The following is a 24455-nucleotide window of genomic DNA, read 5'->3' as shown; positions in this document are numbered from 1 at the left end:
TATTTCCTGTGTCACACAAATTTTAATTAGTATTAATTTTATTATTATTTAATCCTAATAAATTGTTAAATACAAATAAAGTCCTTTGCTTCCTCTCTTTGTCTATGCAAACATATGAATATCCAAAATTGGATTATCTCTTTTTCTGCTTTTTTTATGTTGTACTTTACTCTGTACTTTACTCTTGTGTTAAGACTTTGCCTTCCACATAAAACTAGTGATGGATCTCAATTCACTAAAGAAATCTCTGATTCATTTTTTGGCCACACAAGCAATGATTTATCTTTTTTCATATCCTCATTTAAGCTGTGATCACCTGAACTTCAGTAGCTACACTTCACAGCTACCAATTACTGGATTAAGAATGCTGATCTTAACCATTTCATCTCACTTTATGACATTATTGTATCCTTTCATCTAAATGTCCTTTGATTCTGTCTCCACACACATAAGGAAAACATTTATTTTAAGCCTGAACTTTTGATTTAAAAAATAGTGTCCTCTGGACCAAGTGGACATGGCCATTGTTGTAGGAAACAACAGACCTCTCCCCCTCTGCTATGTCTGTGTGACAGGGATTGAACAGGTTTCCCGAACATCAAAGGCCGCACAGAGCTAAAGGACAGCCTCATCATGCCTTTTAAATCCTGTATCTTTCCTTTTCAAGCCTGCAATGTGTAAGTATTCATTTTATGCTACTTGCATTCAAATTTCTGCTGTTCAAGCAGAAAAATGTCTTTCATCAACTTTAAATTCTTTAAATATTTTTTAATCCTCTACATGTAGGTTAGAGTGAGCATCTATTTAAGAAGATTCAAATAATCCCTCCTGATACCTGGACTTAAGCAAACTATTTTGACTGCAGGTAATATAAATATAATTATGCAAATATATACATAAAAATGACTTTATGAGTAAGATACAGCATTTTAGTGGACTCTGTGACCTGTTAGGTCTGAGAAGAGCCTAGAAGCAGAAGTTAGAAACTACATATAGGCTCTCAGAGCCCAATTATAAATTTTCAAGAGAGAAAAACTCTATTGATCATGTCTTGGGACAAATGTCCATTCATTTTCCAACCAACAATGGTGATAGGAGAAGAATATATATGGCCCTAGCCAGTTTTTCTCAGTGGATAGAGCATTGACCTGCTGACTGAAGGGTCACAGGTCACAGGTTTAATTCCAGTCAAGGGCACGTGTCTAGGTTGCAGAATCGATACCCAGTAGGGTACATGCTGAAGGCACCGATCAATTATTTTCTCTCATCATTAATGTTTCTACTGATCTCTCCTTCTCTCTTCCTCTTTGAAATCAATAAAAGTATATATATTTAAAAGTATAGCTATGAAAGGGAGTTTGGAGATTAATTGCTCTATGTGGGAACAGTAATTCTTGGAGTAAGAACTGTAGCTGTTTCATAAAAAGAATAATCCTGCATTAAACCATTTCTGCAAGAATATGGAGGGAAAGGAGTCAAACTAAAAATGATTGCAGATAATATCATGCAATTTTAAAAAAGCAAATGGAGAGTAAAGATGTGAATAATCAATATTTCTTAAAAATAAGAAAGGAAAAAAGAAGTACACTACAGACAGTTGCTGTCAAATGAAATTAAGCATAATAAAAAATATCCTGATATATTGTAAATAAAGACCTGACCTCAGAAACAATAATTACAGATACTATTATAAACACATACTGGTGAAATCTTAAATGTAAAGAAATGATGTAGGGTCCTGGCCAGTGTGGCTCAATTGGTTGAGCATCACCTCATGCACCTTGAGATTAAGAGTTCAATTCCAGGTCAGGACACATGCCCAGGGTTGCAGGTTTGATTCCCAGTAGAGGATGTGCAGGAGGCAGCTGATCTATGTTTCTCTCTCTCCCTCCCATTTCCTCTTTCTCTAAAATTTATAAAAACATATATTTTTAAAAGAAATAATGTATGAGTATCATAGACACTCATCAGAAACAATACAAAGGTGAAAAAAATATATAAACAAGAAAAGTAGGCTGGCTTTCATTTCTTTTGTGAAATTTAGATATCAGAACCACTCTGAGAAACAAGGTTTTTAGTAGAAATTTTGAAATAATTTAAAATAAACCATATGTATGAACCAAAGAATAATATTCTCTTCCCTTCCCATTGGAGAAAAAGTATTTTGATGACAGACAACCTCTTTCTTCAGTCTAAAAATGGCCACACCTCTCCTCATCTGAAAAACTCCTTTTTACTCATCCTTTAGAATCAACTCAATGGCAATTCCTTCCCTGGGCCTTCAATCTAAAGCATGCTGCAATGTGTTTTGTTTTTTTTTTGTCTTTTTCAAAGAACAAAATCATTTTCTCTCCTTACACATTTCAGAATTTTTGTTTATATATTTGATTGTGTTCATCATTAAATATCAATCTTCTACATCAAGTTATAAGGCTCATGGAGGCAGATATAGTTCCTACTTTGTTCACCATTATATACTAGTACACAATGCACAGCACAGCATCCAATAGCATTCTCAATAATGTGTGAAAAGGGAAGGGAAGGAAAGAGAAGGGAAGGGAAGGGAAGGGAAGGGAAGGGAAGGGAAGGGAAGGGAAGGGAAGGGAAGGGAAGGGAAGGGAAGGGAAGGGAAGGGAAGGGAAGGGAAGGGAAGGGAAGGGAAGGGAAGGGAAGGGAAGGGAAGGGAAGGGAAAGGAATCATACCTTTTACTTGAATTGGTGGGAGGAAGCAACTGGGACAAAAGGAGAAGAGTAGTAAAAAGCAGTAAGGTAAAGTCTTAGCTAGGGCTGCTAAAACAAAATATCACAAACTAGGTGGCTTATGAACAACAGAAATTCCTTTCTTACAGTTTTTACTGGGTGGCAGCAGGGTTGGGTTCTGGGGAGAACCCTCTTCTGGGTCACATTCTGAACACTTCTCCAATGGAAGTGCAAACAACCTCTCTAGTGACTGATAAAGATACTAACCACATTCATGGTCTGCCCTCATGACCTCATCCAATCATAATCACCTCCCCAAAATTCTACCTCCTAATATGATCCCACTGCGGGGAAGAGTTTCAACATGCACTAGTATATTTTGGGACATACAGACATTCAGTCTGCAGGTAGACTGCTGGGCACAGGATCTAAGGAGGGGCCCCAAGAGTTCTGCTTGAGGCCTCCTTCACATATGAGTATGGTATGTTAATAGCTATTGAAGGCTATACGGAGTGGATAAAGAGATGGATGGAGGAATTTGTGAAAACATGGAGAGAGAAGGGGTAAAAGATAAGATGAGAATATTTTTCTCTAATCCCCAGTGTAAATCCCTCTCTTATACATAAATTTGTATTGAATAAGCAGAAATTGGTTGTGTGTCCCAAAGAAATAGATTTTAAATGATATATCTCTTAGCTATTCTCTTCAAATAGTTGACAAGGAAAACTACTTTTTCCGCTTAAATAAAAGGAAATTCTTCCTATTATGCCTGTTCTGTGTAACTTCAGGCTTAGAAGGAAAACTAAATCCCAAACAATAGCATCCTGAACGTAGTAAATTCTCTGCAGCTCCTTTTGTAATGGGAGAGTTTTCACCACCCAAGTGACCAGTTCTGTGCTTTGCCCCTTCACACCACTACAGTTTTTCTGCCAGTTAAGAATTCCATCATTTGTTGAGGTCACAGAATAGTTGTGTCTATGCTTTTGTAAGTGTCACAGAATATTGGCATGGGGGAATTGCCCAAGTGGCCCTTCAAATAGGATTACGCCTGTGGTCAGCAAACTGCAACTCACGAGCCACATGCAGCTCTTTGGCCCCTTGAGTGTGGCTCTTTCACAAAATACCATGGTCTGGGCAAGTCAATTTTGAAGAAGAGGTGTTAGAAGAAGTTTAAGTTTAAAAAATTTGGCTCTCAAAAGAAATTTCAATCGTTGTACTGTTGATATTTGGCTCTGTTGACTAATGAGTTTGCTGACCACTGGATTAGGCAAAGTCCAAAGGTACCAGTGGCATTCAACTACTAGGAGACATTCATGGATGAGGTGCAGATGATTGTCAATGCATAGTGAGAGATGAGCAACTAATACGGCTCCTCTCTCTGGAAGACAGACACAAGCTGGCAGCTTGGCTTGACTCTCAGTACTGCACACTAGCTGAGTATGTCTTTTACAATGCTAATTCCAAGCACTTCTTAGTGGAGTTCCTTTGGGTTAGTGCTTTGACACCACACCTCCCAACCCAGGCGATGTTTTGGCTTGGTTTTTCCTAAGTTTTTATTTATTCAAAACCTAAAATATCTCTCCCATGCAAATTCCAGCATATAATAATAAATTCAGTGCTTATAATTGCCATTATTAAAGTTTTAAATATTTTAATACATGTTTTATCTATAATATTATATATAGACTGTAATACCAAGGAAATAGACATATTTCAAAAGTCACATTACAATTAGTGAGTAAATAATTTATATAACAAATCCAGGTTATACATTTTTGTTTAAATTATTTACATGGATTCTCATATTTGTCAGCTTAATTTATTTGTGATAGAGTTTTAAAAAAATCTTCAATGTTTTGGTGTATTTGTTAATTTCTCCTTGTAATTTTGCAATTTTTATTTTTATTGGCTTGAAGCTTATGTTATGGATTGCCTGCAAGTTAAGATTAGCATAGCTTTTTATTGGCTTGTTCTTTCTTCATAATGATATCATGTCTTTTTTATCCTGGTCATGTCTTAAATTTTATTTTACTTAGTATTTATTTTGCTTTTCATGCCTTTTAAAAAAATCTTTCTATGTGGTGTTATTTTAGGTGTGTGTGTGTGTGTGTGTGTTTGTGTGTGTTTGTTTTTTGTTGTTATTATTTTGTTTTTGTGTTGTTGTTTTTTGTCTTATGGAAGCAACCTATTTTAAATTCAATTATACACACTGTGATTGTTAAGAGGAAAGTTTAATTTATTTATCTTTTCTGTGAGTTCAGTGGAATAAGTAGTAGTACCATCTGCCACCATGGTTGAGCTAATTTCTATCACCTTATTTTTGGTTTGAGATAGCCTTGCTTTTTCTTTACTGCTGTAATTCTCTCTTGGTCTTCTGTTGATTTGGTAAAATATTCTATTTTTTCTCCTTAATTTGTTTTGCAATAAATTCTTTTTGCTTTTGTTTGTTTGTTTGTTTTTGGTTCACAGTTGTCTCATCTGGTCCTCTGGGGTCTTAATCTGGAACTAGGTTCTATTACCAACAGCCAAATTGGGAATGTGGCTAACCCGTGCTCAGATGAATGGCCCAGTTGCCACAGCTCCTGGCCACACAGATGTGTCCATGTTCCCACCTTTCTCAGACTTCAGCTCATTAGGAATTCTGTCTCCAAGAAAGGATTGGCAGAAGAATTTAACATTCCTGTCATCTCTGGTGTGTCCATTCAAGTGTCTACAATCTCCCACAAGAACACTTTTAGTCCTCTTTATCTGAAATTAACCCAAACCTCTTGCAACTACTACTTACTTAACATGCAAACTGTAACAAAGTCTTACCTATGCTTTTCTAACCATTTTGTTTTTCTATTCTGTTCCTTAACTGTGGAAATGGCTGACTTTTGTTGAGCCCAGCTATGTTTCTCTATGTATATATATTCCCCTTTTGCTATATGATTAGAATAAAGATATCATCTTGACCTGAAGACTCCCTATTCTATTTCTAATTCTATGATTATGGCCTAAATATTGCCCTCTCTCTCAAGTCATCCCTTTTGATTCTCAAAAGACTATTTTGGAAGTCAGAAAATTGAACATTAACTGTTTCTTTTCTTTCTTTTTTTTCATTTCTTCTTTAATGTTTTATTTATCCTCAAGGCAATGTAGATGCCTCTTACTGAGAAGGGGAAAGGTCATGATAAAAAAAAAGAAATGCTGAAAAGTAAAATCTCAAAAATTACTATTTTGAGATTGTTTTCTATATGTGTCCTTAATGAGGTCTAGGCTTCAAAGTTTAGCTTAAGTGTGCATGGAAATAAGCATACCAGATCATTCTAGCAACAACTGCTAAGATGGAATTGATTTAGCTTATTGAGTTTCTCCAGCATTTTCTATTCCTTCTAGTGTGTTAACTACAGAAACTCGAGAAAATGAGGAGAATATCACATTCGTTAGGCCCTACTGCCTCTGGAATGTGAGGAGCAGGGAGAACGAAGGTTTGTCACAATGGGAGGAAGAAGATATGATGAAAGCAAATTTATCCCATGGAAACTGTGAACACAGGACCAATTCTTGGTGTTCTTGGGATTGAATAAAGAGTTAACACCTGAGTAAAAGACAGTTAACCCTCATAGGTAAGGGAAGTAAAGGGAGTCTTTCAAGAAACTCCTGACAAAATAAAATACACATTTGCTGAGCTGCCACTGTGCTCACATCTAAGATCTGTTCACTATCCATTCTCTTCTGGCTAACCTTTTGTGAAACTATTTTTTCTTGTCCAGGACATGCTGAATGCTCCAATGAACCAGATCCTCCACAGACTTTAATGCTGTCAAACAAGACACACACAATATGGTGCCCGTGATTGATTGGGGCACATGGATCATTCAATACTGTGAACTCAACTAAAAAATATATATCTTGATATGCATTTTAAAAAGTAACTACACAAGAAATAGAGATAACAAAAATTAAAGCAAAGCATGGATACAATCTCACTTTTTGAAACAATCCTTAGTAGATGGTGTGATGGTCATTTTAATGTGTTAGTTAGCTAGTATTCTCCCCAATCATTCAATGAACCACTAAAGGCATTGCTATGGAGGTGTTATTATAGATGTAACTATCATCTCCAATGAGTAGGCTGTCAGTAACATAAATTATCCTTAAAAATCCAGGGGTGGGGGGCTCACCCAATCAGTTGAAGGGCCTTAAGAGCAGAATTGATGTTTACCTGATGAAAAAAAAAAAAAAAAAGCTCTGCCAGTGAACTGCAGCTTAAGTTTGTGCCCAAGAATTTCCAGCCTTTCGCTTTTAATAACCTGCTGCTATATGGATTTCAGAGTTGCCTAGCCAGCCTCCTCTGACTGTTATAGATTTTTATGTTAGAAGTGTTTTGAGAGGGACAGAATCTTAAGAACATGTTTTCTTAATTCTGAGTTTTCTGAAATGGGTTCTCTAGTTTAATTAGATTAAAAGGCACTAATAAATATTACCAGTGGTAAAGAGGACACTGATAATCTATTGTATGAAATGGTAATAGAGATAGTCAAAATATCCCATTGGATACTCCTTATCAAGTACCTACAAAAGGCAAGGTTTTTGGCAACCATATATTAGATAGTATATAACATTTTTGTCAAACTAAGCAATATAACGGTGTTAGCTGGTGGCTCCTACTTAACACTGGTGAAAGTAATAAAAGGAAATGATGAGCTCCAAGCTCAAGTTCTGCATAAATGACCTGACAATTTCTATGTCTGCCCTGAAAAAAAAATCTTCATTTCCTCTAGCTGCAAAGCTAAGATTTCTAAAAATCAAACTCTGACTTTTGTCCTGAGAGTGGCTGAATTAGAATGCAAATAGAATTATCAGCCTAAGAATGTCCCCTGTTAAGGTGAGGTCATTGATTTAGAAGGAAAGAGTCCTGAAAACTGGAATGGAGATATCTGGGAAGGTCTTGGTGAAGCAGAGTACTTTGAGCCCCTAAATCATGCTGCCTCCTCTTTGCCAGTGAGGAGGTTAAACCTGCTTTGCCTGAAGAAGCCAAAATGGCCTCTCCTTAAGGTAGTTGCCTTGAAAGATACTTTTGGTTCCCCTTAGGATCTACACTACCATTTCTCTTTGATTCCAGACCTATAAACTCAATTCCCAGCAGGCCTCAGAGGATGAGGTTCAAAGTGTGACCTGCAATAAAGTACACTACACACCAAATGAACACCATGATTTTTCCAAATGATACAGACAGAAGTTGGGTGGAGTTGGATATTAAGGATGCAGGATCATGATGAGAGGAACATAAAGTGGGATCAGGGCAGAATTATTGATAGGGGTCCTGTTAGCAAAGATCCTACAGTCAATGTTGCAGCTCAGGAAAGAAAATGCTCTACCAGTTTATTTGAAGAAACATGGACCAAAAGGTGCCTAAATGAAGTTGAAGTTCAAGATCTGCCTTTGTATATGGCAGTGGAAGATATAAAAAGCCTTAGGGAAATTGTGATATTAGAATAGATTTGATTTATCATTTAAAACCTGCTCACCCACCCTAGGACAGTTCAGAAAACCCTTATTCCATCAGGACTGTGAGAAATAAACGTGTAAAAGCATCTCACAAAGAGCTCTGTGATTCCTCTTCTCTGTAGGAAAGAAATTACAATGGGAGCTGTTGACTGAGCCCAACTCTAATCTCAAAATGTAATGAGAATAAGTAGGTCTCAGGGTGGCAAGTTCCCAGTGGCACAATTTAATCTCCAAAAACAAGGAGGATGTGGTTATCACAATGGACAGTAGAATTACAGCAATAATCAGAATAGTCTGACTGCCAGTTTCCTACGGTGTTGATTAATTGATCTTGGTGTCCCTAGAAACGAAATCTATTAAATTCTTACTTGATGTGTATCAAAAGTGGAAAAGGTTCTAGGTCAAATCAATAGAAGTCTAACTCAAATCATTGAAACACATAGACATGTTTCCGCAATCAATTCCCAGAGTTGAGTCAAATTACAAACCCAGAACTCCTTGAATGAAGAGGAGGCACTATTCCCCTTGAGAAAAGACCCTACAACACTGACAAAAATTAGCACATTCTTACTAGAATAGACAAGCCAATATGGGTTTGTTTTTCCTGCACACGATACTTCTGCCAAAACTGTGGGCTTACAGAATGACTCATTCACTGTCAAGGTATTCCATATAGCATTGCTTCTGATCAAGGAACTCACTTCACAGCAAATGAAGCACAGCAACCATGCCAGGCTCATGGAATACCTTGACATTAGATTAGAACATTGTCAATTGAATAAAATAGTTACATTATTTTAGATGAAAATATATCTTTAGCTGAATATTAAATATGGATTAAGGAGATGCATATGAGCACCAAGTTGACAAGGGGTAGACTGTGATGGTCAGCTTTATATGTCAGTTTAGCTATTCTATAATCCCTAGTTTTTCAATCAACACTAGTTATGTGCAACTATCTGATACAAATTATCAAAAAGAAAACCCAAAAAACTCAACCCCCAAACTTTTGATGTTCCCTCCAAAGCATTAATTTTTCAAAATAAGGGTTATATATAATGCTGATTAGTAATAGTTAGGTGCTGTATATATAGCATCTCATTTAATCTTCACCATGAATTGCAAGATGAATGGCAGCAATACAGAGAGTGAATAATACATGTAAAGTTCTTCAGCTAGTAAGTTCAAGATCAGGATTTAAGCTCAAATTGTCTGACTCCAAAACCCTAAGACACATGGACTCCCCCATTATAACTATCAATTCCATAAATTCTTAGGAACAGCTTCTATGCAAATTGGTCACCCTTACAGTACATGCTTCTTTTTCATGAATCCTTATCTTAATTTTTAACAAATGAGGTTCTTTTCTCAACCAAATGACTTTTTAACAGCTGTAGGACTTTCTAAAAAGTATTGTTTGTTAATTTTATATTTGAACTCTGCATAAAGGGAGACTGTATAAATTAAAGAACACAGAGATTTGAAGCCAGCCTAGCAATCCTTCCATTCTTTGGTTGTGTACTTGGGCAAATCACTTAAATCTACTGGGCCCCAGTTTTATTCCTCAATTATTAAGAAATAATAATAATGAACAGGTGATCATCTTTATCTAAAGTATTCAGAAGATTCTTTGAGATACCATAGTGAAGCTACTATATAAATTGAAGAATTGAGTTTGACTCAGTTGACTTAGACTCTAAACTGCTTAATGGTAGTTCTATATCTTGTTCACCTTTGTAAAACCTGTACAGGCACATGACCTTATACAAAATAATTACTACAATAAATAATTACTACAATAAATATGCATTGGTTTGGATAAACAGTAGGAACTAAATTTTAAAAGTGATATACCTCATAAAGATGGTGGCTATGTCTGTTGTTTTCACTGCTATATTCCCAGTATCCAATATTAGTCTGGCATACATCAAAAGTAATTGAATGGCAATCAAAATGGCATGATGATCAATACATTAATTAACAAGTCTTTTGCTGAAAAACATTGAGAAAGGAAACCTGTCTACTTTCCATTTTCTCACTGTCTCTTTCAAGCTTCCTTATTTATGGTCATCCTTTTAAAAAAATCAAACTTTTAAAATGTATGGCCTGGATGATAGCAATCCTTTCTTTACTACCCATTCTTTTCTCTTGAGAGTGTGCCCTTAGAAGTCATCAGTAGTCACCGCTCAGTGGGTCATAATGAAACCTTGGGATCCCCTTAGACTCTACCTAAAATATTTTAAGTTTAAGTTTTGCTCTCCTTTTCATCCCAAATCATGTAGAGATGAATACTTATCAGTTTTCCTTCACCTGGAGGGTGTGATGATGACTTATTAGGGAACAAACATTTGGAATTATCATGTGACAAGTAAGTATCAATAACAAAAGTCCATTAAATATCTGAAAATGGATGATTAACTGTATTAATTTTTAAGGCACAATTTTCTTGTCTCTACAATTAATTTTTAGTGAGGAATATTAAAAAAGTTCTAAAACATCAAATTTAAATTGCATTCTCAGATAATTTGTTGCTAACATTCTTGTAAAAGAGTGGTATAAAGGGATGTAGGTATTTTGCCTCTAATAATTTACAGTCTCTGCCTCCCTCCTGCTCCTTTCCAGTGCCTTCCACATTATAGACTGCTCTCAGTCAGCAGGGGGTTGAGATAGGGCTATTCGGTGCATAGTATCCTAGTATCCATGTTATCTCTCCCCACCCGTCCCCGCCTCCCCCCAATAGCTCTTGATTACAAACTCATCTACTGGGGCCAACGTGGAGCTAGAATTCTAGTTAAAACAACAGGATCCTTTACTGGAAGAAAGATGGAAGAAATAAAAGAGGAAGGGATAGAGTGGGGGGCCGGGCAGGAGGAGTGGGGAGAAGAAGAGAGATGGAAGGGGAAATGCTTAATTTCCATGAAAATGATTCCCACAAAACTGTAAAATACTCAGACATGAAATACTCATCTTGATATTTGAGTTATGCATCAATGTTAAACTAATCATTTTGAAGGTGAAGAAATGAGAAACAGGGGGAAGGGGAGACTTTGTTCCCCCTTGTATTTTAACATAAACAGCCCCTGGCTCCTGAAATAATTGAATAAAGACCCTCTCCCCACCAATAATCGCCTAATGAACACAGACAGAGCTCTATCGGCTCTTGGAGGAAAACATGAGGTTGAGAAGCAGTGGTCTGGGCCCAGACGACTCAGCTAATGGGACATGAACGCAGACTATTGAGGCATCTCTGAAGAGGACCGAAGGTGAGGCCGAGAAAGTTAGCTTTGACTTAGGAGGCAATCTGAGAGAGGCTGTATAAAAATGTCTCCATTCTCATCTCTAAGTATGAGATTCTCTTCTCCAGTGTTAACAAGCTAGACCACGTAGAAAACTGCTTCTATGGCACATAAGAAATCTCCAAACCTACTCTTTTCAAAATCCATATTTCTCATGCTTGGAGGACCCAAAGCTAGAAGCACTATCTTCTTTCTGGCTCTCTTGTTATGGGAAATTATAATGCTGCCAGCAATGCTGCCCACTTGCAATGGTTAATGGCAATCAGGTCCTCTTTCTCAATTTGAGTTTTCTCATCCATAAAAAGGTGAGTGGGAACAAATAAATTACTTTTAAGAGTATTATGATATGAAGTCTCTATTATTGAGCCAAAGAATGCTGGCTGAATTATTATTCTCCAGTACATTTACTTGTTTTACCAGGGAGTCCTGATTTGGAGAGGTTAGGAGTAAGTGTATATTCCTTTGCCTGACTCCAGGGGGCAGTAGCTTCCTGAGTAAAGAGAGGTCAATGAGGAATAAACAGCACGTGGGGACACTGTCATTTTCCATCTCTTAAACCCTGAGGTAAGGAAACAGCTCCACCAAAACACACTTAAAAAAAACAAACATCAAATTTTAAGAAACCATACACCCATTCTAAAGAAATTATAGCTCCAAAGAAATCCTCAGAACGCAAAAATCAGTGGTGCATGGGTACTATTTCTCCTGAAGGGTTTCCCTTAGATTTTCCTGGATGGGTTTTTGGTGAGAGCAGATTTATTTTTTAACAAGTGCACACACATGGAATTCTCTTTCTTGATGACAAGGGCTTTTGCTTTTTCCAAAGTATGTCTGGCAAGCTCCAAAGCAAGAAAAACAAAACTGAGAGGCCTGATATTACACAATGAGTTACAAGTGATAACTGAAGCTGTTCTGGTTTCCTGGTGCTTCCTGGTTCCATAGGGATGTGTTGCATCAGCACTGTGGAGTTTCCTACCTAGCAGCAATTCTGCATCTTCACTCTACTTTTCTATTTTCATCAGTGAGAAGGAAGGAAGGGAGGGAGGGAGGAAGGGAGAAAGGGAAGGAAAAAAGGAAAGAAGGGAAAGAGGAGGGAAGCAGAAGCAGGGAGGAAACAAACAATAGCAGAAGACTCAAATTATTCTAACAGAATTGCCAGCTTTAAGCCAATGCTTGTATCAGAAGCCTTTGAAATTCTTGCAGCTAGAAAGTTGTGATATCTGAAGAAATGAATATGCATGGCACACACATAATCTACAATTTATTAGCTTGATTCACTGGCCATTATGTAGATTTGATTGTAATGCTTAGTGGCATTAACATCCTCTCCACATCTCCCTAACAACATTTATGGTCAGTAATAATATTAGCTCAGTCCTTGAGCTGTGCTCTGCAGAACGAATCTGTTAGGGCTCATCTTGCCTCATTACCCCTAACAGGGCTCCCGTAGTCTTGTCACACTCCGGTGACATGCCAGACACAAATGACATCTTTTAAATATTTTATTCTGACATATTTCACTTGAAATGCTAGCCTTTCCATTAGTGCTGTACACCAGGAAGTGACAGATTATGAAGGAAGAGTTACCTCTTCAAGTGAGCAGGATAGTGGGATGATATCACAACAGTATTGTGGGGCGGGGGAAGGGGGCTTGGTTATAAAGGACTTCCATGAATATGCCCAGGAAAGTCCCTTTGAAGTTGTTGCCTCAGCCCAGATGAAAAAATGTTGGTGCCCCATCCAGATGCCCTCATACCACTTCTTTTTAAAATATGTTTTCATTGATTTTAGAGGGAGAAGGATAAGAGATGGGAACATCAATGAGGCAAAATACAACTATTGATTGCCTCCTGCACGCCCCCTACTGGGGATGGAGCCTGTAACCTGGGCACATGCCCTGACCAGGAATGGAACCTGAGATCTCTTGGTTCATGGGTGGATACTCAATCACCAAACCACATTGGCTGAGCCCCTCATACCATTTTTATTGGCATTGTGCGCCCATTTGCCTAGTTTTGTCCTCCACTACTAATGGCTGCTTCCTGCCACCAAGAGCATTGCTGCCCAGACCCTCACCCACAGAGGAGCCCATAAATAATGGCTGACTAGCACAGAGGGGCAAAAGTCCATCTCCTTTGCCTTGAGGCTTAAAAAAATAGGAGGTATACTTTATATTCCAGAAATCCTTACAGGATCAAGCTGTGGTTAGGGCCACACTTCCTCCTTCTCCCTTTCCTGCTTCCCATCATTGCTTACTGGCCTCTCCAGGGGCCCTTCCTTCATAAATCACTTGCCCAGGAATGTTTGGCTCAGGGTCTGCTCCTGGGAGAACTTGATGCCAGATGCTTTAGGCAGCCTCTGACTCTTCAGCTATTGTAAGCCTGGTGGCCATTCTGCTTCTGAATTTGCTCCTCTACAGCAGGAAAATCTCCCAGCAGCCCAATGTTTATATCCTCCCAAAGGTCTCCACTCCACTCCAGACCTGATCCTCCAACATCTTGAGCCTTCGGTTCAAAATGGCTTACAGGGAGTCAACAGTTTTTGATTGCTTACTATCATCATTAATATTCATACTTCCATTTCATCTTCTCACCTTTTCAAGTACCTGTTAGTAGATCCATTTTATAGTTAAGGAAACCAAAGCTCAGAAAGGTGACATAAAATGAACAAAATTTCCACACCCCAAAACTGTGAGGCCTTTACCAAAGTGTTCAATTCCAAGTTTAGTGAATTTTTTCACACACTTGACTACCACAGTTTCCCGGGCAACCAGGATGTGATGTTCCCAACTGAATGTAAGTAACCAGAGGCCCGGTGCATGAAAATTCATGCACTGGAGTGAGGGTGGGGGTGGGAGAATCCCTCAGCCTAGCCTGCCACTTTTCACAGTCCAGGAGCATTCAAGGGCAGGATGCAACCCGGTGATCAGTGGAAGGTGATGCCCCCATCACACCTCTGCTATTGCCACTACTGGCAGTGCAAGCCTCGGTTGGCCCTGGTTACCTGAGCCTCAGGCGGCCCCAGGCGGCTGGGCAACTGTCATCTGAGACTTGCCTGTGCCTCAGGTGTTGGCTGGGCAGCCTACATGCAAGACTTGTCTGCACCTCAGGTCAGCCCTGAGTGGCTGGGAGGGTTGTGGGGGAAGGAACTGGGGGACTCCAGAGGCAGGTGCATGGAGCAACCGAACCCACCTTGGGGTGGGCCTGGCCATACCGCATGCCTGCCATTCTGGCAGGGCTGAGGAAACTGGGTGCTCCCATCTTGTGGCTGTTGGTACCACCATCTTTGAGGGTATGGCGGTCAATTAGCATATTCCCTCCTTATTAGCTGTGGATACTGCCATATTTGTGACAGTCAATTAGCATATTCCCACGTTATTAGATGGGATGTTCAGATGAGGCCTGTCTATAACCACTGCAATGACTAAACATCCTTCCTTTTGACTATACCTAACTTGTTCCTTACTGATGACAATCCTAGCCTCACATTGCTCTTCCTGCCTCCTAGATAAAATTTACTCTAATTTCTTGACAGCATCTAAAACCAGCCTCCACTTCTTTAATTCCTGCTTAGATTCATCCAAAGTCCAAAACCTATCAGAAGCCCTGTTTTGTGCCTCCTAACTGAAAAGCTCCATGGCTTTATTCTCCATTGCCGCAGCACCTACATAAACCTAACATCATTTACATCATGTATGTGCTTATGGTTTCATCATCCAGATCTCATCACCATTAAGTTCTTTTTCAAAAAAATTTTTTTTCTAAGAATACTTATGCCATTGCCTGGCAGCACATTTCATGAATGTTAATTATGAAATGCACATGTACTGATAAAAATAAAAAATAAATAAAAAGGTGCTGCTGATGCAGGTGTTCTGGGTGACCAAGAACTAAGAGTCTGAGCCTCACTGTGGGTTCCTGTCTTCACACAGGAAAGAATCAAAATTCGAGCCAGCGTAGAGTTTAAAGTGAAAGTGAGTTTATCAGTGAAGCAGTGAGACAGAGAGGGACTATTCTACACAGGGCTGCCCCTTTTAGCAGAATTAGCTTCCTTTATTGAGGTTCATTTAATTTCAGGGGGTAAGGTATTCAATGAGGGGGAGGAATATTCATAAACTTCCCAGGAAAGGGGTGGAAAATTTTCAGAGGAGCCCCAGTGAGCCATGCTGTATCTTCTTTTTGACTTTTCATTTCTTATCATGGCAGCATGAGGTGTGCCACTTGGAACCTCAGGAACATAACTTTACTCTTTTACTTATGAGATTCTTCCTTTCCATATTCACTCAAAGCAGTTGGTGTGGCTTTGCAAGAAAGTATGGAAATGTATTCATTCCTCCAATATCAAGTATTTGCATTATTAATAGAGCTCTATTCTTGTGTGTTTCTGCCTTCAAAATATTTTGTTTTAATGCCAAGTTATTGAGGACAATTAAAGTAGGTGAGCATGTTTTCCCAGGCATGGGCAATGCTGCCACGTCCCAGCTTTCCCCTGACCCAGGGAGGGTGTGAAAAACAAGGTGCATCAAAATTTTGGCAATATTAGGATGTGGAAAAACATGCATTTTAGTATCAATGAGATATGTGAGTGTAGCTGCAAGTAATTTTTATTTGAATAAAATGTTTTACCACACTACTTTACAATTAGATATAAAATAGAAAAAAATCTGCTCTTTTTCTAAATGAGCAGAAGTCAATGAGCATGGCATTAATATTTCTTTCAACTAAAGGAAACATGTGAAGGCACATAGTTTAACTTCTTTTAGGGAAAAAAAAATACAGTTATATCTATAAAGATAAAAATGATCTTAGGACCTACCCCTAAGTAGTAATGTTAGTTATACTCTCTACTGTGTTTTCAATGCCTAGCAATTTTGTCATCTGAAAAAACAAACAAACATTTTGCGCCACATAAATAATATAATGCGGGTTCTATGGATAGGTGAGAAAGAGAAGATTGGGTTAGATGGCAGAGAATGTTCTTTGACTCCATCCCAAGCCAGGAGTCTAATGCTTATAAGACATTTCCCACCCTCAGCTAAAGCCTAGTGATCCCTTTCATTATACCAAATACTTGGTGACCTATTCATTTTTTTAAGTAGTCAAACATTGGCATATGGGGTAGGTGTCTTTTCCAAACCTCCTTTAATGGGCTGTTTTACCCATTCCCCTAGTCACTGTGAGTATTGGCTATCAATGGCTCAGAGCAGCCCTGCATTGTAATTGACTTTAGTCAACTGAAATTTCTTCCCCTGTATGTAAATAGGAAGTGAGATAAGTAGGTAAATTGGTATTTCCCCCTGGGAAAGGCCTATAGCCAATGATCTCAGTCTATGACATTAGGGGCAGGTAAAAATTGATTGTTCCTTCCCTCAAGGTGGAAATTATTCGGTGGTGCATTTCATGTTCCAGAGCTCATGAAGAGATTAAGCTTAAAGCTAGACACGTGTCCTTATGTGACCCTTCTCTCTGACTTAACTTGCTGTTTTCAATTCCCCTGCTCTCATCTCCATTAAAAACCACCCTCAATAAATCACCTGCAGCCCAGCCAGTGTGGCTCAGTGGATGAGCACTGACCTATGAACCAGGAAGTCACCATTCGATTTCTGGTCAGGGCACATGCCCTGATTGTGGAGTTGATCCCCAGAGGAAGGCAGCTGACCAATGATTCTTTCTCATCATTGATGTTTCTATTTCCGTCTCCCTCTCCCTTCTTCTATGAAATCAATAAAAAATATATTTTAAAAAGTAAAATAAAATAAAAATCCCAGTCTCAGTCCCAAGGAAATTAAAGGTGAAAGAAAACCCTAACTGAGAGTCTTTGTATGTTTGTATTAACCTGTTCCTTTTTCTCTCTCCACATGCAGTGGTTCTCACAGAGCCTAAATCAGCTAGAGTCCAAGCATGTCAAACTCACGGCCTGCAGGCTACATGCCTCCATTTACTTACCCTGAGTTAGCCTTTGAGTTTGACATGCTTGAGCTAGACAAACCTGGCTTCATCTTAGCTAAATTAACTTGTATCTGCTCTTACCCCTGTCTCATAGGGAGAAGAGGAATAGAAACTTTAGCCTTTATCCTCCACCCATTCATGCTAGAGTAAGGAAATGAAGAGATTATGACTTCTCGACCACTGCCTCAAGAGAATTTCAGAGCTTATAGAGAAAGTCACTTTTGAAACCCAGGGATTTCCCGGCAATCATCCATCTTTTTACTATGTATTATTCTTACATGTGGTTTTAGAAGACAGGTCTTTGGGTATCCATGTCTATGTAGTGTCCTGCCCTAGGCCAGCCAAGCTGTGATTGACAGACTTAACCAGTCCTCAGCTTAATTGCCTCTTCAGCCTTCTACCCTCCTTACAGTGCTTATTGTCCTAAATCCCTTCTTTTTCCACATTCAGAGATGATATGGTGGCTGCTTTTTCTCTCAACAGTTATGAAAACAAAGACCGCAAAGGATTTGAATCAAAATGTCTATGTGTTAGAGAAAGAAGACACATCCTTTTGAATCAGAGACCTAGAAATTTCTTTGAGGTATGTTTGCTAAATTTAAAGCTTTATTTATCTTCCTCCACCAATACTTTCTTTTCATTACAAAATTACCCCCTCTTTTTTGTTGGTGATTTAATTATCATTGTTAGCACAGTCATTTAATAGACAGATATTCAGCTCAAAGTGCTCTATATTTCATTTCTTAAGACTTTTCACTCTTTAAATTCCATTCTTTCCTTCCACATAGTTTATGTTGGATGTTGGCATGCTTATCTTTTTCTTCTATTCCATCTAGATTTATAGTTGTTAAACTCTTTTAGGGGATTTATATAAGATATAAGAAAATAAGAGATTAGAATAAATGACTTCTCTGAGAGCCCCTGGTTTTGGAGTTCTTTTTCCAAATAGCATCTCTTCTTCATTTTATAAAAGGTAGATATTTTAGTAAGCTCTTAAAGTCCTAAATAAGCAGAGGTTGCCCAATTGGTCAGTCATGGTTCCAGGATGAATTTGCGTTCTCTCACATCCCCTAAGTGTCAAGGGGAGACTAAATTTTAATAAGAAGTCAGTTATTTTTCTTAAAGGGCCACCTGGTAAAAATGTTAGGCTTTGCAAACCCCGAGGCCTCTATCACAACCACTGAGCCCTGCATAGTTGTGCAAAAGCAGCTATACCATAGACAATGTGTGAACAAAAGGATATGTCTTATTTCAATTAAACCTTGCTTACAAGACTGGCCACAGATTGGATTTGGTCCATGGGCTATAATTTGCCGATTCCTGAGTTAAAAGAAGAGGGGATTCTCATTTTTAAAGATAAAAAATATTTGAACTACAGTAGTGTGGGAAGAGATTTTAGAGGTGCAGGAAGACATACAAATGCAAAAGAGGTGCCCTGGACTTTATCCATTATTTTAATACTACTGTTATTTAAAAGAAAATGCCTGGTAATAACATTTCTAATAATTTCACCTTCTTCTATTTTCTCTTCTGTGGTCTGTTGATCGCTGATGCAAAAATTCTGCTTTAAAGAAATGATCAGAAGTATTCACACTAAGGTGAGGATGGCTAATGAAGCTTGATAAATTGTCATTTCCAAAGTCATTTGCAATTTAACAGAGGCCAAGCCCACTTAGCACTGAATAGAAGGCAAGGGGCATCAGAAGGACTTCTGTCATTAAGCTAGATCAGAGGAGTGAAAGGTAACTAACGTTTGTTTGCCACCTACTGAGTGCTGGTGCCTGGGTGCCAATCATGTCATGCTTTTATTCCTCTCAGTAACCCTGTAAGATACAAGATATAATTATAATTTTAAAGATGAAGCTTGGAGTGATTAACTTGATCATAAGTAATTAGTTCCTAAGTGTCAGGGCTGAAACCCAACCCTAGGCCTCTCTTTCCCAAAGTCTGTTTCATACGCTATGATGACTAGTCCTTCTTTTGTTGTAGCAAGGGTTCAGGGATACCAGCTCCCTTTGAAATTCTGTTGCAAACTACAGATCCCAGAAAGAAAAAAAAAATTCCAATGCATTTCTGTACACAACTTCACACTATTTTGCATGATGGGTTAAGGGCCTCGCACATCCCCCCAGGTCCTATTCTCCAGAGATCTAGTCCTTCAGGGGGATTCTCTTTAGAAGCTTGAGATTGTCATGTATCAGCTGCCTACTGACCCTCAGACCCAGCATGTTAATTCTGAGCAGCCCTAACGATCCTAAACCAGCCCTGCAGCTGTGTCAGATGGAAAAATAAGAACGCATATTCTTTAAAAAAAAAATGTGTAAGAGTTTTCACTGCAGCTTTATTCATAAGAAAAAAGGTAAATCTTTTTTTTTGGAATTTTGCTCTATTGAATGTGTTGAGTTTATATACATTACCCATGTGCCAGGAAGAGGGCTTCATATTTTAGACACACTATGTCACTTAATACTCATAACAACTCCAGGAGGTAGATTTGTTAGTGGAGCAGTGTGTGAAGTAGGACATTATGGGCCATTAGAGAGGCAAAATAACTTGCCTTAATCACTAACACCACATCCCCACTCCACTCCCTCCCCTCTCCCCTCCCCCATCCCAGGAGAGAAAAGACTCAAACCAAGGAAGTAATTTTTTCTCTAGGGCACCTGTTCTTAACCACATACACATCCAGAAAATCTTCCCATCGACCTGTAGGTGGAGACAGGCAGAGCTCTCTGAGTCTCACATAAAAACAACTGGCAACCTCTGTGATGAATATTTATACTGTAAAGTGCCTGGAGTTTGTGCTGTATGCATTGTTGTCATTAAAAATGTGAAGGTAAATATTTATAAACAGCTGCTAAGGAAAGTAGACTTCTGGGGAAGAATTTTGAGCTCAAATTGCTTCCAGGAGGCTTTCTTTTTAACATGGAAATATGCAAACTGACTCTAAACAGGAGCCTTCCTCCTATCGCAAGTCCTGGCTTTCACTGCCTGCCTAAGACTCTCCTAGAATTCAAGTCCCAGGAAAATGACTGCTTTGGAAAAGTTTAACTACAAAGAGACACTTCTTCTCACCCACTGCAATAGCGAAAACAGTCAAGATTAGCAAACAGCAGGCTGAAAGGACATGGAGCAACTGGAACCTCAAACACTGCTGGTACAACTCCTTCACAAAATTGTTTGGCAGTTCCTAATAGTGGTAAATTCAGTTCACCTACCCTAAGATTCAGAAATTTTACTCCAAGGCATTTACCCAAGAGAAATAATAACATATATCCATCCAAAGGGATGTATAAGAATTTTCATTGCAGCTTTACTCATAAGAGCTACAAATTGGATACAACCCAAATGTCCATGAACAGATGCACGCATAAACAAATTGCAGTAAAGCCAGACAGTGGAAGGCTGCTCAGTAAAATGGAACGAGCTACTGATACATGCTTCCAACACTGGCTACCACATATAAGATGAATATCAAACACATTGTCCTAGGAAAACGAAGCCAGACAGAAAAGACTATATACTGTATTCTTTCATTTATCTGACACTCTAGAATGTGGACTATAGGGCAGTACAATCCTTAATGGCCATTTGTAAGTTTCCTGTCACAGGAGGACAATGACAGGAAAAACTTGCTGGACACCAGGAGTCAGACCATATAAGGAATTGAAACTGTCCTAAAGACACCTGATTGCACACCTGCATTCCATCCAAATTCCAAGCCCGCCAGCTCAGTTCCCAGACCCACTGATGACAAGAACTTCCTGCCAGGGACTGTATCTAAGGATGAAACTCCAGCTCCTGGTGCTGCCATCGTTGACCCCATGCCCCCTGTGCAGCCCTTCCCCAACTTCTTTCCTTAAATAAATTCAATTTGTCTTTACCCACCATCTGAAATGGCTATTTAGCCTGCCTGTGTACCAACATGTTAAACTTTCAGGAAAATCTATCCAGCAGGCCATATAAGGCCTTAAAAAATCATTTGGTCTGGCCGTGCCCAAGCATTAGGGGTGAGCTAATTAAATGTTTAACTAATGGTAATTTTTAAGTTGATAATTTTTTATGGCCTGAGAGTGATATCATATCCAATAGCCCTTTGGAGAAAAAAGGTGCCTATTAGCTAGATACCCCCTGGGTCCCATTGTTTCGGAGTTGCCTAGCAAGAACTCTTCCTCATTTACCTGTAAATAGCCCATTTTCACTTCTAAAATCTAATACCCCATTCCCCTTTCTCTCCTGTGTCCAAACTGTTATATATTCCCAATGTTGCCTCACTGTCTTTGGACTTTTCATGCTTATATGAATTATCCATGTGCATGTATTAAAATTTGATTTTCTCCTGTTAATCTGTCTTGTTGGTTTGAGTACTAGTCTAGTTAGAATTTAAAAGTGGGAATAAAAGTTTTAATGTTTTTTTAGCCCCCACAAAGTCTGCATCTTGTTCTCTATCTTGATGGGTGGGAGGCACTGTGGGTGCATCAGTGTCCTGTTCTGTATCTTGATGAGTGGTGGGTACTTGTCAAAACTCATTGATCAGTATCCTTAGAAATTGGTGTTTATTGTACATAAATTATATCTTAATACATTAGAGTTGAGAGAAAAACAAGAGAGTTTAGAAGGTTATTGACATCCTTGGTAGGCTCCGCTGGTGATCTTGCTTCCTAAGGCACAGGCCGCCACAGACACTCCCCAGGTTCTTTGGCTGCCCCCTCACCTCCATTCCCTGGCACATGGGAGGGGCCAGAAGGAAGCATGCCTTTGAAAACCTACTGCCCTACTCTTCAGCTCTCTGTATGAAGCTAGAAAAAGCTTCCAAATCCCAAAAAGCAGGAGGATGCAAACAATGTCTTCCCGCTCCCTGTGTCTAGTTTCTGGAGCCCAGGACCTGAGAAATGGCTGAAACTCCACACTGAGCTTTGTTTGGGTGGGTGGCTTCGATGTCCTTCCTGGTAGATCTCATACTAGTTGGACTACACTTGGAGATTAGACCTGGGGCTTGGGGGAGTGGGGAGGGGCATGCTGTTACAAGAAGATACAAGGCAAAGGGAAGGTGTTTTCCATAGGAGCTCTCCCTCTGCCATTCTGATCAGTCCAGACCTGCTTGATGGGCCCTCCCAAGGGAAATGCATGGGGCATGTGAGCAGGGGCAGAAGTAAGGTCATTAGCACAGCCTGCCTCAGGAAGTCATCTCTGCCAATTTCCAAGAGGCTCTCTCTGGGGTTACTATGCCTCCAACACACTTAATGAGTTTAGAGACACATTAGCTTGAATGAGGAAATAATACTTTTTAAAACACACGGTTGCTTTGGAAATTGTCTTCCTTCTTTCCTTCCCCAAACTAAACTGTAGCGTTACAAATCCCCTTTCAGAGAGCCGCAGGGGCAAATCTGGCAGAGGAGAGAGAGAACATGGAACAATCCATGCTTCGCAAGTGCCAAGAGGGAAAGCAATCTGGAGTTAGCTGGCAAGTCAATCCCTAACTCCGTGCGTATTGGGGGGAGGTGGGGAACCGCATTCCCCTCTCCTGGAAAACAGTGCTGCCTGCCGGTTTATCTCGGCCTCCTGGGGGCCCTCCAGTCATTGGAAGAGCAGAGCTGTGAGGGGACAGAATGCTTCGCGGTGGTTGTTGCGCGGCTGCCAAGAGGCTGGCTCTGCAAGGTGGCATGCTGCCAGCCCCAGGAGCAGTGGCAGCCTTGCTCAGAGCACCTGTCCTTCCCTCCTTGCATTGGGGATGTGCCATCTTCTCCCACCCCATACTGCTTTCCCCTGCGTGGCTCCGTTTTGTCTTCAGATAGCAGATGCCCACTGCCTTCTTCCCAGTACTTGTGGGGCACCGGGGGACAGGATGGGCTTGCCGGAAACAGCCTCTCCCAGGCATGCTCCTACCTGTCTCCCAGGTAAGAGTCAACAGCAGGTGCTGTGACATTATGACAAACACTCAGGCCCTGATGAATGGATGTGTCACAGGCTGGGTCTCGGAGTCTCTGACAGCTCATCAATCATGACCTCGGTCCCCTCTCAGGCTCTACTGGCCCAACTTTGGGCTTTGAACAGAATTTATTGCGAGCTGAACACCATTATTTCCAACGTGGGCAGTCTTGTTTAAAATAGCATAATGCAGCTGGACGATCACAGTTGCACACCCAAATCAGCCACCGTTTTCTCTTGTCAATATTTCTTAGTTGCACACCAGTCACAAGCAGCTGCAGGAGGATTTCACTCACCTTCACCCTCCCACTGTGGCAGGCAGTTAGCTAGGCATGAGCAGAGCAGGAATGAAGGGCCAGGTGCAGAGGGTCACCAGGGCAGAGAGCCCCTGCTGCCTAGCAATGAGCCAAACTACAAGCCCTTACACAACCACTCTCTTAAGCATTAACCCCTGGGTGGCATCTAGGCCTCAGCTGTTTCATCTCCAGGGCCAGAGGGGAAGCAGAGGAAGTGACTCAAGGGCTGACATCAGGACCTGCTGCAATGGCTAATAACTCACACCCTCCCCTCCTGCCTACCAACCAGGAGACCACAATCCAGAGGAGACAAAGTGGAAAGCTGATGAGTATTCTATTGAGATATTCCCCTGAGACCTCAGATAAAAGCCCTCCGGGTGGAGGACCCAGAGACACTTTCTCCATGGAGTTTGCCCTCCCCTTTATATTCCCCTTTTTTTTCCAGAATATCCTGTTTTATTGCTCTATTCCTCATAACATTGTCTTTACCTGGGGCCCATTCCTCACATATTTCTCTAAACCAGAGGCCAGTGAGCTTTTTCTATAAAAGGCCAGATGCTAAATAATTTATTTAAATATTTACTTATTAAATTGTAAACCAAGAGGCAAAATCCAGCAACAATTCTTGCTGAAAGGTTAATAAGTCTTGTTTACATTTTATTTGATTACATTTAACATTTAAGAATGTAAAAACTATTATTAGGTCATGAATTATACAGGAATAGATGGTGGGCTAGTTTGCTGACCCAATCTAAATCTATTTGTCTTTTTTTCTTTACTGTTTTATTTTTCTT

Source organism: Pipistrellus hanaki (genome assembly GCF_964339955.1).
Source record: "Pipistrellus hanaki genome assembly, chromosome: 6".
NCBI lineage: Eukaryota > Metazoa > Chordata > Mammalia > Chiroptera > Vespertilionidae > Pipistrellus > Pipistrellus hanaki.
The sequence above is the reverse complement of the archived record's forward strand: the minus strand, read 5'-3'. Positions refer to the sequence as shown.